At 48.1% G+C, this 17271-nt stretch overlaps 1 long non-coding RNA gene across 1 annotated transcript; it reads right to left on the bottom strand.

Annotated features, from left to right (window-relative positions):
- Positions 1-6985: 6985 nt before the first annotated feature.
- LOC109146368 lies at positions 6986-9675 on the bottom strand. The gene is made up of 2 exons (XR_002048338.2): positions 9301-9675; positions 6986-8039 (listed from the first exon to the last, which is right to left on the bottom strand). It is a non-coding gene; the product is annotated as an uncharacterized LOC109146368 (long non-coding RNA).
- Between the last annotated feature and the right edge of the window lie 7596 nt (positions 9676-17271).

The following is a 17271-nucleotide window of genomic DNA, read 5'->3' as shown; positions in this document are numbered from 1 at the left end:
ATCAATAGAGCAAACAGATCTATCAATAGAAGGTTCTACCTATCAATAGATAGATCTGTAGATCTCCACAAATCTGGATCAATAGACCTGTAGCTCACTAAATGTGAATCAGTAGATCTGTAACTCATCACAAATCTGTCTAGATCAATAGATCTGTATCTCACTATAAATCTGCTTGGATCAATAGATTGGCAGCTCACTACAGACCTGTCTGGATCCAAAGATCTGTGGCCCAGCAGTCGTGTGAGCTGTTCTGGTTTCACAGGACACATCTCCTGTGGCTCCTGGGGGCACTTGCACCCTCTGCTTCTCCCCTTTCACTCCTAACGCACTGAACCAACAAAGCAAGATCCACCCACAGAGCTGCACATTCCAAACGTGAGCTCTGGAGTCAGACCAGTGGATCTGAGTCCGTGGTAGGGGCTGGAACGAGATGGTCTTTAAGGTCCCTTCCAACCCAAACCATTCCATGAGTCTGTCTCTGTGTCTGGTGTACAAAGAATCAGGGAATATCCTGAGCGGCAAGAGACCCAAGGATCATCCAGCCCAGCCCCTGGCCCTGCACAGACACCCCAACAATCCCACCCTGGACATCCCTGGCAGCGCTGTCCAAATGCTCCTGGAGCTCTGGCAGCCTCGGGGCCATGCCCATTCCCTGGGGAGCCTGGGCAGTGCCCAGCACCCTCTGGGTGGGGGGGGAAGAGCCTTTCCTGATATCCAACCTAAACCTCCCCTGGCACAGCTCCAGCTGTTCCCTGGATCCTGTCCCTGGTCACAGAGAGCAGAGATTGGAGCTATCCTGCCCCACACTCCGATCTTTAATCTCACTGTACAAATCTCTTCCTCCACTTTCCTCAGCCTCAGGTGCTTCTGTGACCAGCCCAGGGATTTTCTCTCTCCCCAGGCTCTTTCTAGCTGGAGGCTTTTCTGATTCTCCCCTGACTTGTGTCCTGGAGAAACACCTGTGACCCCAGAGCTCCCAGAGGATCCCCACAGTGAGGGATGGTGTCCATGGGGCACTGAATGCTGTGACCCACCTGGGGACAGTGGGCACAGCTTCTGTAGCACCCTCTGGAACACCCGGAGATGATGTCACAGTCCTGTGCAGAGCTTTATCAGGCAATAAACATTAACATTCCTCAGCCTCAACTGCCAGAGTGTTGCTGGAATGGATTAGTTATTTTTATGAAGGAGAAGATCAAAGACTGGTGGGAGAGAAGGCCCCAATAACCTGGATGCCACCTGACTGAACACCCACATCCTCCCATAAAACCTCACCACAAATGAGAGTGGTTTGTACTCGGCCCTTTGTCGGTTTTGAGTGATCCAGCCTCAGGAACCAGGACCTGCAATTGCCCCTATTTCACACGGAACAAACATTATTCCTGCAATAAATCCTTCGAGGCAGGGCTCCTGTTTTGTTTGCATTCATTTGTCCTCTTTTCTAAGCCAGCTGCTGCCATGCTGTGCTCACAAACCCCACGAGTGACTCTCAGACACAGTCCCTGACTGATTTAACTGAGTGCTCTGTTTTGACGCTGCTTCTCGTGGGGAGGTGCAGAATCTGGGAGCCCAACAGAGGCAAGGCTGCCACAGGCCCAGGGCAGCAGGCTCAGCAAGGCTGGGGCTCTGTCTCCAGTAGCTGCTCCTGGATCTTCCCCACTGACCCCTCCAGACTCCAAAATCTCTCCTGCAGTTGGCCCAGCCTCCCCCCACCCCCACCCCAGTGCCTCTGGCAGCCAAATCCTCTGGTTTCCACATCCTCGTGCACATGCAGACTCCTGGCTCCCAAGGCCTCACTGCCCTCACAGCCAGGAATTCCTTCCCAATCTCCCATCCAGCCCTGCCCTCTGGCAGTGGGAAGCCATTCCCTGTGTCCTGTCCCTCCATGCCTTGTCCCCAGTCCCTCTCCAGCTCTCCTGGAGCCCCTTTAGGCCCTGCAAGGGGCTCTGAGCTCTCCCTGGAGCCTTCTCTTGTGCAGGTGAGCACTCCCAGCTCTCCCAGCCTGGCTCCAGAGCAGAGGGGCTCCCGCCCTTGGAGCAGCTCCGTGGCCTCCTCTGGGGCCTTTGCTGACTGGCAATGACAAACCAGGTTTTGGTCACACCTTTGACATGCCTGAGATGCCCAGAGTTACAACGGGACAGTCCCTTGGCACAATCTATTTTCTCCCTGGAACAGGAAGAGAATTCCCTGTGTGATGTTCTGTGAATTCCCGCTCTCTGCTGATGAGTTATCTCTGCTGGTGACTTAGCAGGGTTCAGACCTTCAGCCCATCCCAAAACAATCTGTTCAGCAGTTGGATTGCTGGAGTGGCACCTTTGTTATTCCTGCAGTTCCGCCTTGTTCTCTGCGCCTTTGTGTGCTCCTCACCCACATCTGTCCCTGCCGACCTCATTCAGAGCCACCACCAGAGCTCCGTGAAGGCCCGAAGGTCTGAGTCAACAAGAGATCAAAGATAAGGAGCAGCTTTTGAGCACATAAAGGCAAATAATACCAGACAAGGGGAATTGAGGGAAATGATGGGGCAGCAGGCTTAGAATAAACATAAATATTTCTTTTTAACCTACAAATATGCACCACACTTGGTACAAGCTTCAAAAAAGATCAAAAAAAAAAGTCCTCCAGAGCTATTAAAAGCCAAGCAGTTCATAAGCAAACTGAGACATGGATCCTTGAAGGTGGCACAGAAGTGTCACTGGACCACAGCGCCTTTCTGAAGGATCTGGAAATAAGAGACCCTCCCATGATTAACCTGTCCCTCACAATTGCCCCCCTCACCCTTTTCTTCTCCCTTTTCCCACATTAAAGAAGTTCATCTCCCTCCACCTGATGTGCCACAGACCCCTCACCACCTCAGTCACCATGAACTGGATTTTCCAGGTTTTTTCCCCCAGGTATCTCCCAGGAGAGGGGTTGGACATCTACCATGAGATACCAAAAAATCAAAATTGCCTGGGGTAAATCATCTGACTGACAATTCAGGCCCCCGCTGGGAGACACCAAACTGTGGGGTATTCGCTATTTAAAGCAGCCAAATGCTGACAGGAATACTGGGATTCACTGTGTCGCCTCATCCACTGGAACGGCAAAGCAGAAAATTTACAGATCTGGTCAAAAAGTGTCTCACCATGACAGGACTGAAAACAGCAATAAAACACCTTTATCATAAATAAAACATCAATTCTGATTCCAGTGCCTGACAGTGAAATATCCCAGGCAGAGGAGAACATGGAATTTGTCTTTTGGATTTCTGGAAAAAAAACCAAGCTAAGATCCTGGGAAGATCTAAGAGTATTCCTATCTCAGTGATGGTAGTTTTTATCAGAACATGGCAGTGATGCAAAATATTTAATGCAAATTCTCCTTGGCTGTGCCATTGCTTTTATGGACTTTTTATTGCTAATAAACCAAATCACGTCATCGCTGGTACCTTCTCTGACCCTTTAGTTAAAATGTTACCCCAAGGACAATCACATCTTTGTGTGCTCAGTGTTTGCTGAGCGCTCGGGGATCCTTGGATCTGCACAGGGTGGGAGCAGAGCCCCACCCAGGGATGAGACCAACCCCATCAACACTGCCTCTAATCCTTCTGCATTTTTTCCATGAAAAGCACTGGAATTTCCTCAAAATAAGCTTCATTTGAAATCAGCAAAAGCTTCTGTTCTTCTATTTCCTAGGTGGGGGCAAGTCAGAAATTCACTGATACTGAACAAAAAGAAGGGTGAGTGAGAGCTGAAATGGGCTGCTCAGAGAGGCTGTGGAGTCTCCATCCTTGGAGACATCCAAAAGTCATCTGGAAACGGTCCTGGGCACTCAGGTCCCGGGGAGGTGGGACTGGATGACCCCCAGCATCCCTTCCAACCTCAACCACTCCAGGATTCCATGAAGAAATTCCATGAAGCCTTCATATTTTTGAGAATTTGAAAGGAAGGAAATGTTTTTGCTGGTAAAACAGGTTCTTTTCCTGCTTGCCTCAAATTCTGTCTGGATTTTTTCCTTTAGGGAAAATAAGAAAGAGAAAAAAGAGGGGAAAGAAAAAAAAAAGGGGGGGTAAACAAACATTCTGAAATACAGGAAGAATATGGGCAAACCAGGACATGATGATGGCCAGAGGGGTGGGAAGACAGAGGTTAATGGGAATAGAAGCAGACAGACACAAAATTTCTGGATAGAAGGGATACAGGAGTGGGACTAGGGGGTAATGTGGGTGGGAATTGGAAAGAAATGATGGGATGAGGATTTTAATAGGATCGAAAGCTGGTTGGTTGAGAACACTGGTGGCTAGAACTAGAGGAGAGAGTAAAAATATGAGAAATATGTAGAAATTATGTATTTCAAACTAAGAAAAAGTTGTCAGTCCAGGGAATTTTGAGCTTCAGCAGAATAGAGGGAGAAATGGGCCGGGAAATCCCACAAGGACCAAGAGAGTCATAGGGCAGGAATGAAAGGGGAGGAATAATGAAAGCTGGGGAAAGAGCCACATTATAGAATCAAGGAGGGAAAAAAACCAACCCAAACTCCAAAACTTAAAGGAAAGAGACAGGGGATGGTGCCAGTAGGAAGGAGCAGAACGGGCAGCCAAGAAGTGAATGGAAGGATGTATCAGGCAAGGGCTGCATGATGCAGAAATTTGGAAGAGCTAAGCAGACTGAGGAGAAAGGTAAGAGACATTTGGGGGAAAAGGTGAGGCAAATTTAAAGGAGAAGGGGCACAAAAGTCTGTGCATCCAATAATAGTGAGGAAAGGGAAAATCCCACCTTCCTGACGACTGTGGACATCGTAACACAGAATTACACAGTGACAAAGGGACGAGGGGAATCGGGGGCTGGGAGCGGCTAGTGCTGGACACAGGGAAGAGCTGCCAGTGTCTGGATTATCCAGTGCTTCAAGAAGCTCTTGGAATTACGGAACTGATGGAATTTGTCATCTCAGTGCTCAACAGCTGGGGAAAAACTCCAGTGCTGGGAGTTGGCAATAAAGGAGCTGTTAATACTGCTGAGGTTCAGGCCTGGGGGTGTCAGGGCAGTACAGACCACACTGCCCTTCCTATGGATGGAAAGGAAGAGGGGATGATTCAGAAAGAAGAATTCATAGATTCTAAAGCCTAAAAGACCCCTCTGCAGATGCCCAGTGATTTAAGGTGCTAGAGAAAGGCGTGCACGTTTTAGGGAGGAATTTGTGTGTGGTTAAAGGATGTGGATGTAAATCTGTGGTTAAGAAAGATAATTCAGGCAAGACTTTAATTAGCAGATGCTCAATCTCCCTTGCAAGCTGCTCATTTATCTAATCACACACCCTGAAAGGAAATGGTGCCTAAAACTCTGAATTTACCCAGCTATCGTTTTGTTACACCCCTGATGTAAAATCCCCCTTTTTATCAATCAGCTTTCCCTATGTGCAAACCTCCCCCTGTGTCAGGGAGTTCTCTTGTCCTGGCTAAAGTGACACCCACTGCTGCACACACTCCATGAGCAGGATCACCCCAGCTTTGGGAAGAGCTGCCAGCTGTGCCTGCTCTCCTCGTGGACAGCCTTTTGCCCCTACCTCTGTTCAGTGCTTCTACTCCAGAATTTCTTCCAAAGATCCAACCTAAACTGCTGAAGGCCATTCCCCCTCATCCTGTCACTGCCTGCTCTCGTAAAAAGTTCAAGCTCCTCATCAGAAAAGCAGAGGACTTTGTTCCAAAAAGGAATGTTTGCCACCATGATCACGGAAAGCCTTTGAAATCTTTATCCCGTGTTTTTCTTTGGAACTCAGCCCTAAATCTCCTTTCAATTTCCCCCCCTCACCTTGCTGCTGTACCCAGGAACAGCTTTAGTACACAGCAGCAGGAGAGCAGAAAGTTCCTTTTTCTCCTTTCCCAGCTGTACAATCTCCCTCCTGCATCCCTGTGTTATCACCTCGTATCAACAGAATTGGCTTCCATGTGTTCTCATGAGCAAAGAGTACAGATAAATTTGTGCTGCTCAGTGGGGGCACTGTTATGCTATCAGAAGGACCCTATAAATTGGAGCAAATTCTCCCAAATATTTAAAACAGACAACCGGAAATTATACATTCATGTTCCTTGTGCTTTTTCCCTTTTAAAACAATGTTAGTCCTTCAAAGGAGCACAAATGTACAGAATAACAGATTTGGGCATAAACGTGGGCAAGTCCTGAACTCCAAAATTACACTAAAACTGTCCTGGGTCAGCACATAAAAGCCTGTACTTGCTTAAAACCTGATTATAGAACTGCACATCTGGGCATTCCAGGGCATTGGATGAGACTTCAGAACCAAGGCCAGGGCAGCTGGAGCAGTCAACAGAATGGATGTAAGGAATCCTCTTCTACACCCTCACAGCCGTCCTGTCAAATGAAACTGGAGTTCACACATTTAATGTTACTTTTCTAACATCAGTTCTGGATTTAGGCACCAGAGTCCTGGGATCAGGGTGCAGTTTTGGAGCACTGACAGTCTTGTAGAACCTGGTTGCTGAGTTGAGGGCCCAAAATATAAGAAATGGAGATAATAATCCAAGAGTAGGAGGGAAAAATTTTAAATCTTTGATACAGGCTTGTGTTCCTTACAGGGGCCTGGGGGGGGCTCAGGCTGGAGCAAAGGAGGCTCAGGGGGACCTTGTGGCTCTGCACAAGTCCCTGACAGGAGGGGGCAGCCGGGGGGGTCGGGCTCTGCTGCCAGGGAACAGGGACAGGAGGAGAGGGAACGGCCTCAGGCTGGGCCAGAGGAGGCTCAGGTTGGACAGCAGCAGGAATTTCCTCATGGAAAGGGTGCTCAGGCCTTGGCAGGGGCTGCCCAGGGAGGTTTGGAGTCACCATCCCTGGAGGTGTCCAAGGAAGGCCTGGACGTGGCACTCAGTGCTCTGGGCGGGGGACAAGGTGGGGATCAGGCACAGCTGGGACTCGATGATCCCTGAGGGCTTTTCCAACTTCAGTGATTCTGGGATTTTGTGACCACAAATTGGTTTAATTTCAGGACATTATTAAATGACACCTTTTATTCAGGGAAGCCCCAGACATGAAACACTTCATATGGGGAAAAAGCAAGTAGGCAAGAAGAGTGTCCTAAAACAAAACCCACCCCAAAACCCAGCAATAACGTAAACAAAACAAAAAAAAACCCCAAATTATTCCTAGTTTTTATTTCCTATACAGCATATAAACATGGGCACATCCTTTCTTCACAATCTTGCCACCGAGAAATAACACAACAGGCAGTGCTTTCATTTCAGTGTGATTCCAGCACTGCAGTTTGGAATTCCTTCCTCCTACAGGGAGTTTAAAGAACCTCAGTATACAACCAGGGAAGAACTCCTGTGCTCCTCTACACCCATTGCCTAAATCAACAACAATCAGGAACAGTCTGATTTCTGGCTGTCAGAGTGCTCCTAAACACCAGGAATTTGTCTCAAGTTATTTGTTGCAGTTCTGCTACAAACTCAGAGGTGTCACCTGCAGACAGGGAGAAGGGAAAGGGATCCAACACACTGGGAATGAGGGCTGGGAAAGGGGATAACCCAGTGCTGCTGTTGTGTGTAGGGGAGGCCAAATCACAGGCTGATATTAAGTATTAAATTTTAATTATTAGACAGCAAATATTAGCTATTAAATATTAGCTATTAAATACTAGCTATTAAAAGGCTGCAGGAGATACTGAGCTTGTTCAAACCCAGGAAAAACAGTGGGAAGTGAAACCCAGGGCATTTCCATTCCAGTGCCACCCAGCTCCTGCAGCACTGAACTTCCCAGAGCAGTCACAGCCTCCTTGCTGGCAGATCTGCTCTGCTGGTGGCACCTGATCCAGGTGCTGCAGGACTGCAGGGATGTCCCCACAAGCTGGCAGCTCCAGTTTGGCTGCAGTGGGAGATGGAGCCCAGAAATACTGATTGGTGAAAGTACATGATCTCGCCACAGGAATGCACAAACTTCCCAGCTGGACACATCTTCTGTGGGGTTTTCCATCTTCACTCAGAAGCAGCCGGCGCAGGCAGCGTTGGCACAGATCTCACACAGGTCATCCTCGGCAGCCAGGCCTGTCTGGGAGAAAGGAGGGATTCAGGCAGATGCCAGGAGGGCAGAGCCACCTGTCAGAGCATTTGGACGCTCATTTCCACTCCTGTTTTATTATTTTAAAGTTCCTTGAAGGTACTACTGCTCTAAGTAAAATTAGCGCATGCTAAAACTGGCTTAAGGAATGAAATCAAACCTGAATTCATCGGGATGGGAATATCTGGAGGCAAGAGGACAGGGGAGCATTTCTTCCTAAAGTCCCTTTTAGTGGACAGTAGATAAATGCAATATAATAACATAAAAAGCAAACACTGCAGCAGCAGCAGCCCATGGCAGAGGGATTTTGGACAAGGGGGAATGTCTTAAGCTGAAGGAGGGTAGATTTAGATGGGATATTGGGAGGAAGTTCCTCCCTGTGAGGGTGGTGAGGCCCTGGCACAGGGTGCCCAGAACAGCTCCCAAAAACTGCTTTGAAGTGCATAAAAACTTACACCTACAAAAAGGTGCCAGGCACACGAGAGTTAAAGGTGCTTCAGGCTCAGGTTCCCTGAACCGCAGGGAAACTGTCCCGAGCCTGGCTTTGGGCTGCTCTCCCTGCACACTGTGGCCTCCACACCAGCCATCCTGCGGGACACCAGGGCTTTTGGAGCCCCTCTGGGATGCCAGCCCCAGTGCCAGCGAGCAATGACACTTGTCAGCGCCTGCAGCCCTCACCCCAGTTCGTGTCACTCAGTGGGTGGCTCCTGATGTGGTACCTGGGGACATGGGTCAGGGGTGGCCTCGCCAGTGCTGGGGCAGCAGCTGGACCCGATGGTCTCAAAGGGCTTTTCCAACCCCAGGGATTCTGTGGGACACTCGGGGACTGTCCCAGCTGCACAGACAGGCACTGGAAGAGGATTATATTGCCATGAGCCAGAGCACTTCAGGGCATCATTAAGAGAGTGCAGAGAGCAGGAAAAAAATACCCAGTCACACCTTTTATCCTGCTCTGTGGTTTGCAAGTGGGGCATGAACACCACTTCGTTCTCATCTCGGCAGCCCCAAGGACAGTAACTATTAAGGTGACGCTAAAGATGCCACTTGTCCGACACTCCTGCCCCAGAACCACAGCCCTGTGGCAATCTGAACTATTTGTGTCGTTCAGAAGCTGCACGCCCCTAAAACACAAAGTTTCTCACGTGCCTTTTATAGTGCAAGTTGTGTTTCCAGCACATTCCAAGACGGTTTAAACCAGAATGAGGTGACTTGGTGACCGCACAGCATTAGACCAGGCACATCAGGGACTCACCAGACAACATTCACTATGGGCTCGCCATTCCCATCCCTCCATCCGCAGCATCCTCGTTTCCCACACACACCCAGTTCCGCTTCCAGGACTCCCGTTAGGAAATGGATCCCGCTGTGCCCTGGGTGCAGTACCGCCTTTGGCCTGCAGGTGCCACCACCGAGGGGCAGGAGATGGAGCCCCGCCGCTGCCTGTCACCGCCCGCCCTGACCCACCACCCTCCTCCCCACACCGGGAAGCCCCGTGGCGAGGTCGCGCTGCGAGCTGGGGGTCGGGCCCCGGTGGGAAGACGCCTTTATGAGGAGAGAGGTTCTACCGCGGCGACATTTTTGGTCCTTCCCCACAGCGCATGCGCAGCCCACCGCCATCTTGGGAAGGACAGCTTGATTCGTGCGCCCGGGCCGCCATCTTGAGAGTGGTGCGGCGTCATTTCCTGTACACTGTCACCATCTTGAGTGTGGCGCCGCGAGTTTCCCCCGGGCCGCCATCTTGGGTGTTCTGACACGTGACTTCCTGTCACTGCCGCCATCTTGAGAGTGGAATGACGCCAGTTCCTGGCTCTGCCGCCATCTTGAGTGTGTGGTCACGTGACTTCCCGCAGCCGCAGCCCAATGCCAGCTGGCGACCGCCCCGCTCCTGCGCGGGCTCCTTGCGAGCCTCGCCCGCCACCGCCACCACAGCCGGGACCCGCGCCGGGTGCTCCCACGCTGCTCCCGGGCACCGCGCGTGCGCTAGGGCCGCCGGGAGGCGGCGGGAGGCGGTGGGAGGCGGCGGGAGGCGGCGGCGGCCCTGGGGCAGGTCACTGCGCCTGCGCACGTTTGTTAGTTGCAGCACCGCATTTTATCTGCGGGTGGGGCCAGCGAGCCGTTCGTGTCACTGCGCATGCGCCAGTCCCTGCGTGCAGTACCGCTCCTGGCCTGCGGGTGGCGCCGCCGAGCCACCGCGCACATGCGCAGTACCCGCGCTCGGCGCCAGGCGGCAGCAGCGCTGCGGGGCCCGGCCGAGCTCGGCGTTGGTGCTCCCGCGGCGCGCAAAACCGAGCTGTGGCTGCTGCCTTCGCAGAGGTCATGTTGTCTCCCCTTTTCAGGCCCTTTATTGTTTAATTTATATATACAAAGGTTATACCTGTATTTTCAAACCTTGTATGTCCGTACTTAGGATTTCGTATGCTCTAAGATGCTGCGTGTAAGAGAGTAGACACAGGGTTGTATTTGGAAATCAATTCTTATATATTTTTTTCTACATATCTGTAGAGAGATAACAAAAGTTACAGTTTTTGATGTTTTTTGCAAACAACACAACACAAACACACCTAGACACACACGCTGCACACAGACAAAACAAACTGTGTGACCCAGAGACGTAAGGTGAGGACAGGAGCAGAGATGTCATCAGGAGCCCAGCAGGATCAGGGGCCATCTCCTGGTCCCCGCTGTGCACCACCCCCTGCCCAGTGCAACGGCAGGGCGAAGGCGGCCAGGAAGGGTTTATTCCGTCACGCACATGAAAAGTTCCTACAGCAAGTCTGTCACGGGACACTGACACTGCCCCTGCCCCCAGGACACCTCCGCAGGAGGAGCAGGAGGAGCTGGAGGAGGAGGAGGAGAAGGAGAAGAGGGAGGAGGAGGAGGAGGAGAAGGAGAAGAGGGAGGAGGAGGAGGAGGAGGAGGAGAAGGAGAAGGAGAAGGAGAAGGAGAAGGAGAAGGAGAAGGAGAAGGAGAAGGAGAAGGAGAAGGAGAAGGAGAAGGAGAAGGAGAAGGAGAAGGAGAAGGAGAAGGAGAAGGAGAAGGAGAAGAGGGAGGAGGAGGAGGAGAAGGAGAAGAGGAGGAGGAGAAGGAGAAGGAGAAGGAGAAGGAGAAGGAGAAGGAGAAGGAGAAGGAGAAGGAGAAGGAGAAGGAGAAGGAGAAGGAGAAGGAGAAGGAGAAGGAGAAGGAGGAGAGGGGGAGGAGGAGAAGGAGAAGGAGAAGGAGGAGAGGGGGAGGAGGAGAAGGAGAAGAAGGAGAGGGGGGAGAAGGAGGAGGAAGAGAAGGAGGAGGAGGAGAAGGAAGAGGGCAGCTTGGTGAGAAGGTGCAGTGAGACAGCACAGGGCTGGGAATGGGACAGAGAAAGGCAGAAAAGACCGGGACAAGAAAAAGGAGCGAGGAACAGCGGGGGAGGGGAAGGGGGGAGAAGACAGGTAAAGAACCAGAGAATCGTTTAGGTTGGAAAGGAAGTCTTAAGATGATCCGAGTCCAACCATTGACCCAGCACTGCCAAGTCCACCACCAGGCCATGTCACCTGAAGGCAGCACCACCTGCCCCACCTGGGGAATTGTGGCTGGAAGCACAGGAGAGAGAGGACAGGCAGAAAGAGGGAGTGGGAGCAGCACAGGGAAAGGAAAATAAGGCCAGGGTGCCAGGATGGAGATGAAAAAAACAAAATGAATGGGCAGCACAACAGAGAGGGATTAATAATAGGGGCAGGGAACAGGACAGAAAGATACTGCGAGAAATGATGGTACAGAGAGCAGGACAGAGCAACAGAGAATAAAAAGGAATGAGGGATCCTGAGAGAGGCATGGAGGACAGGTAAAAGGACAGAGCAGATAAGGACAGACAGATAAAAGGACAGAGCAACAGGGAAGGAGTGTCAGGAAGGAGGACACTGAGCCAGAAGGAGAACAGGAGGGGCAGTGGGCAGGACACAGTGGTAAACACACGCTGGTTTTATTTCCTTCATCTAGATCATCTTTTACATTTTCAAGCCTTTTATTATTTAATTTATATAGAGAAAAGTTGTATTTGTATTTCCAAACCCTACCAATTTATAATGATAATTTCTTGTATCCTAAAATCTTGTATATAATAGATATATTTTTATTTTGAAATCGATTTCTATATAAATTAATATTATTTTTATCTATGTACAAAAACGAGAGACTTTACAGTTTTTAATGCCTAGATTAATATGAGCAGAAAATCCATATTTATTTAGGGTCTGATGATGTCCACAGTTACACAAGCGTAGTGACAGGAGTAATGTTAGTATCTATATTTAATACTAGGATACTCTGAGTGCCATATATAACAAACCAAGTGTGTCTCTCAATCTGCTCTTCAAAGAAGACTAACAAGAAGCTTACAACATGCAGCTTGGGATCTGTCTGTAATTAGCATTGAACTCCTACTTAAATTGCAGCTCCTGACTCTAAAAGCCCTGATAAATCACAACCTTAATCGATTGTTCCTCAGGCCAAAATCACTGTGACAACATAATGTCATTCACATTAAAAATTATGTTCTTGCAGATATATAACACGGAACTTTCTCAAATACCAAAATGTATTGAAAATCTGTTTAGTCTGGTTTTATGTCTTCTGTGAATACAGCAAATTACCATCGTGCGCTGGTGCTAAAATATCATTTTAATGTGTCCAGTCTCTAGAGAATATAAATGGGACAAGAACAAATATTTGCAAAGGTCTGGATTCACTTCTGACCTCTTCCAAACAGCTGTCTCTGCTCAACAGCCTCTATTTCACTATTTTGAAGTACTCATGCAAAAGTACATTTTTATTTGTACCTGCAGTTGACTTCCTTCAATAAAATATAAAAAAACCTTGCTTGTAATTCCTCAGAAAAAGGATTTTGTGAAGAACAGCTGTATTAATTTTCGTATGGTAACGTACAGTTCAAGTGGTTACGGAAGAATTTATTTCACACACAGAGATGTTTCTTTGGCACATGCTTTTCCACAGGATGCTTTTTCGATAGTTTTAAATATGTCTGTAATTCAGCACCGAAGAAACTTAGAGGCAACACCTGCGAAATTTTCAGGACACACATGGCTGTTTTCAAGTCTCATCGTTGTAAAACACAAAGCGTCCTACAGCTTCAAAAAGCAACAGATTAAACATATTCATTCCTTGTCTCTAAAAATGCAGCACCTAAAAACTCTGAGGGTCAATGTGATGATTTGCACTGCAAGCGCTGTTTGCATTCCTTTTTTTTTTGGTGTTGAGAGATACAGAAAAAAACAAAAAGGGAGCAGAAGCAGCCCTAGGACATTGGTAAATGCACTGCAGTGCACACAGAGAGCTGTACTGCGACAAGGCAACACAAACCATGCCTCTGCTTCATGGCAAAAAACGTCACACAGCTGCACGTGGGCAGCACCATGGGGCCTCCGCTGGTTTCTTTTAAAATAACAAAGCAAAGAGTTTCACTTAAGGTGTTTCTAAGTGTTTTTGTGAGCACAGTGGTTGCAGAATGCTGGAGCACACGAGACGAATGTAGTAAAGCAGTGTCCAGAATAACTGTTTATTTTTAAAAAAGATCAGCACTTCAAACTATGATGACACGTTATTCTTTAATGTGGTCACTGTTAAAAAAAAAAAAGGAAAAGAAAAAACCAAATGAAACAAACAAAAAAAGCCAAACCAAACCAAACAAAACAAAGCAACCCTTATATGAAAATGTTTGCTTTAGACCGAAATGCTGTTGAGTTTCAAAAATCAGTCTTTATTGTAGACTGCACAGATGCAAAAAAATACATTGATACCTAAAAGATGTCTTCTTTTAGGGCAGAAAAGTGTGCTTGAAAATGCAAATATAATTGTGTTTTATTTAACTGGTCCACTTTCTATATTGGCAAAGACCTAAATTATGATTTAAACTCTTCTAAGGAGAGCTTGGCTTTTTTTTCCAAGGCTGCAGTTCATAGTGGCAGAGATGGCATTGGGCAGGAGGTGCACTGAGACAGAATAAACACTGCTGAACTCAGGTGGGTACTTGGAGTATGGCAGACTGTCCCAGGAGTGAAAGGATTTTTTGGGGATTTTTGTTGGTTTGGGGTTTTTTTGGGGGGTTGGGTTTTTTTTGTCTGGACAAAAACATCAAAGCAGACCAGCAGTGTGTGGTATCACTGAGACTACAGGGAAGAAAGCAGTGTGAAACCAAGCTGTGCCCATCAGGGTGGGAAGTGTGGTGCCTGGAGCAGGATGTTTTTATCTTCCTTGAAGTGCTCAGAGTGGTACCTGATATTCCCAGCTTTGAGAAATTACCTCAGCCCTGCAGTGAAGGAACATTCTGAATTTTGGATAAACTGAGTTGGGATGTGAGAGAAGGTGAAATACACAAAAATATCACCAAGGTGCTTGAGGGACTGAAGCATCTGACATGCAAGAGGCTGAGGAGATACCTGAGATGGTTTAGCTCTGGGAAGAGGTGGCATCGTAACCACTGTGCATAAATACCCGATGGGAGAGGGTAAAACATTCAGGGTCACACTGTGCTGGGTGGTGTCCAGTGAAAAAAGAGGGAATAGGCACAAATTAAAATACCACAAATTGCACACAGACATGAGAAAGAACTTTTCCTACCATGAGGATGGTCAAACACTGGAAAAGGCTGCCCACAGTGGTGCTGGACTGTCGATCCTTGGAGAGACTCAAAGCATTACTGGGGGGGCCCTGAGCAATCTGCTCAGGTTTGAGCGAGGGGTTGGACTGAGGATCTCCAAAGGTCCCTTCTAACGTCAATGATTCCATGCTCCAAGTCTGTATTGGCCTCTCTGACATCAAATCCTGGCAGGGAACCTCAGCCCCCACCTTTGAAACAAGTGAAAAGCATGGAACTGTTCTCATTTATTTAGGGCAATTCTTTGTATTTATTTAGGGAGTGCCCACAATGTTGGAAGTAGATGCTGGCTTTAATTCTCTTTTCTTAGTCACCCCTAGAATTCTTGTGAAGCACCTGTAATTTGTTCTGACAGCACACCCTCTATTTCAGGAAATAAAGACTCATTACTCTTTGAAAGGAAATCTAGCATAAATATGTTATTGAAAGTTATTGAACTGCCAGTTTCAGTTCATCAGTAATCGTTATGCAGAAGGAATTCACCTCACCCTGTTCCTAAGTGCAGCCTATTTTGTAAGGAACAGAGCTTTGGCAAGGATATCTTTTCCATATCTCCACAGTTTTTCACACAAGGTGATGTAGTAGCTAGTCAAGCAGCTAATTGCACCTTCAGCTTCTTTAGTTTATTTTCCACTTCCTCCCTCTTCTGAAGAGCAAGTTGTTTGCCCCCATCTGCGATATTAGCACATTATTTTGTTTCTCCTGCCTCTTTTTCCTATGCATCACAGGCCTGGGAGAAAGATCTCCAGAATACAAGAAATAATTATTTTTTAATTAACAACAGAAAAGCAAATTCAAAGGCTTTAAAGATGCAGATAATCTCTAATTTCAGACATAACAATGCATTTACTGTCAATTTAAAGCTTCTCCCTACTTACCCTACCTTCTAATTAACAACTCTCCTTGTTTGTCTTAATGTAATTTTTAGGAATGTCGCTGTTACTTGTCTGAAGTCAGAAGCCTTTTTGGAGTTCTATAAATGGAACACATTTTAAATCTTAAATTCATAATTTAATTATGAGAGACGTCAAAAACTATCAAATTTTAGTGCAGCTACTTGGCTGCTCTTGTCACAGAGAGAGCAGTGTGAGGGGAAGGAAAGGACTGCAAATGATTTGAGGGATGGGACACCTCTACTGTAGGGCAGGATGAGAGAGTTGGGGCTGTTTAGCCTGGAGAAGGCTCCAGAACTTCTCACTGTGGCCTTTCAGTACCTGATGAGGCTATGAGAGAGTTGGAGAAGGGCTTCTTACAAGGGCAGGTAGTGATAGAACACAGGAAATGGCTTTAGGATGGAAGAGGTTTTGTTTCCATTAGATACCAGGAAGAAATCCTTGCTGTGATAGTGGTGAGGCACTGGCAGAGGTTGCCCAGGGAAGCTGTGACAGAAGAAGCCCTGGGAGTGTCCAAGGCCAGGCTGGACGGGGCTTGAAGCAACCTGGGACAGTGGAAGGTGTCCCTGCCCATGGCAGGGAGGGAGGGGTTAGAAATAGATGATACTTAAGGTCCCTTCCAACCCAGGGATTCAGGGATTCTCTGAGCCTCTGACTGCTGGGATGGTCAGACCCTGTGCAGGTGCACTACACAGCTGCAGCTGGGGGCAAGCCTCTACTTCTGTATGCGTGCTTATAGTTTGGAAAAGGTACAAGATGGAATATCTGAGATGGGGAGAAGAGAGACAGAAAAGAGAGACAAGAAAGTAAGAGGTAAGAAGAGACAAAAGACAAGAGAGATTAAAAGGGGCAAAGCAAAGAGGAAAGAGAGAAGAAGAAAAGAGAGAGAGGTGAAGAGGAGAGAGGGGGGGACAAAGATGGCCAAGAGAGGGGGAGAGAGATTGAGAGGCACACAGTGGGGGAGAAAGTGAGAGAGAGACAGAGAGACAGGGACAGACCCAGACCCAGACAACACAGAACACAAACAAAAAAGAGCAAATCACACCATAGAAAGAGGGAACAAAAAAAAAAATCTTTATTACAACTTCATTGAATTACTTATTTTCAGTTACACTTCCTCAGATACACTTCTGTGCGGCTTAGTCGTTTGAGAGTAAAATTTGACATCAGTTTCAATACAGATTAATACAAGAGCACGGAGTGACAGGACAAGAGGGAATGGCTCCAAACTGGTAGAAGTTGGCAGAGAAGCTCTAATTTGCCAAATGTGCTGCTTCTGCCTCAAACAGAAGCACAACGAAATCTTGCAGGACTGGTGAGGGCAAACTGGGGGGTGTCGGTGGCAAGTGTGGGGTTTTTCCTTTTTTTTTTTTCTGTTGAAAAAGGGTGTGTGGCAACCTAGGACCAAGGGATATTGATGGAGAAGCGCTGATGCATGACACCACCCACCTGACAGCAACGTTCATCCCCTTGCCTGAGGTTGCAAGACCCATTTGTGTGTGTGTGTGCGTAATATTAAATAAAAAATAAGCAAAATGAGGACTAAAGGTTCTTTGGCAGCCCTGGCAGGTGGCAGGGCCCCTGTGAGGTTTGTGATACGCATTCCCACGTGTGTCCCCAGCTGGCACAGGATCGCTGCGGCCACGCCGGCGCGGAGCTGTGTTGTGCTGCCGGGCCAGTTGCT

Source organism: Corvus cornix, chromosome 21, assembly GCF_000738735.6.
Source record: "Corvus cornix cornix isolate S_Up_H32 chromosome 21, ASM73873v5, whole genome shotgun sequence".
Lineage (NCBI taxonomy): Eukaryota > Metazoa > Chordata > Aves > Passeriformes > Corvidae > Corvus > Corvus cornix.
The sequence above is the reverse complement of the archived record's forward strand: the minus strand, read 5'-3'. Positions and strand labels throughout refer to the sequence as shown.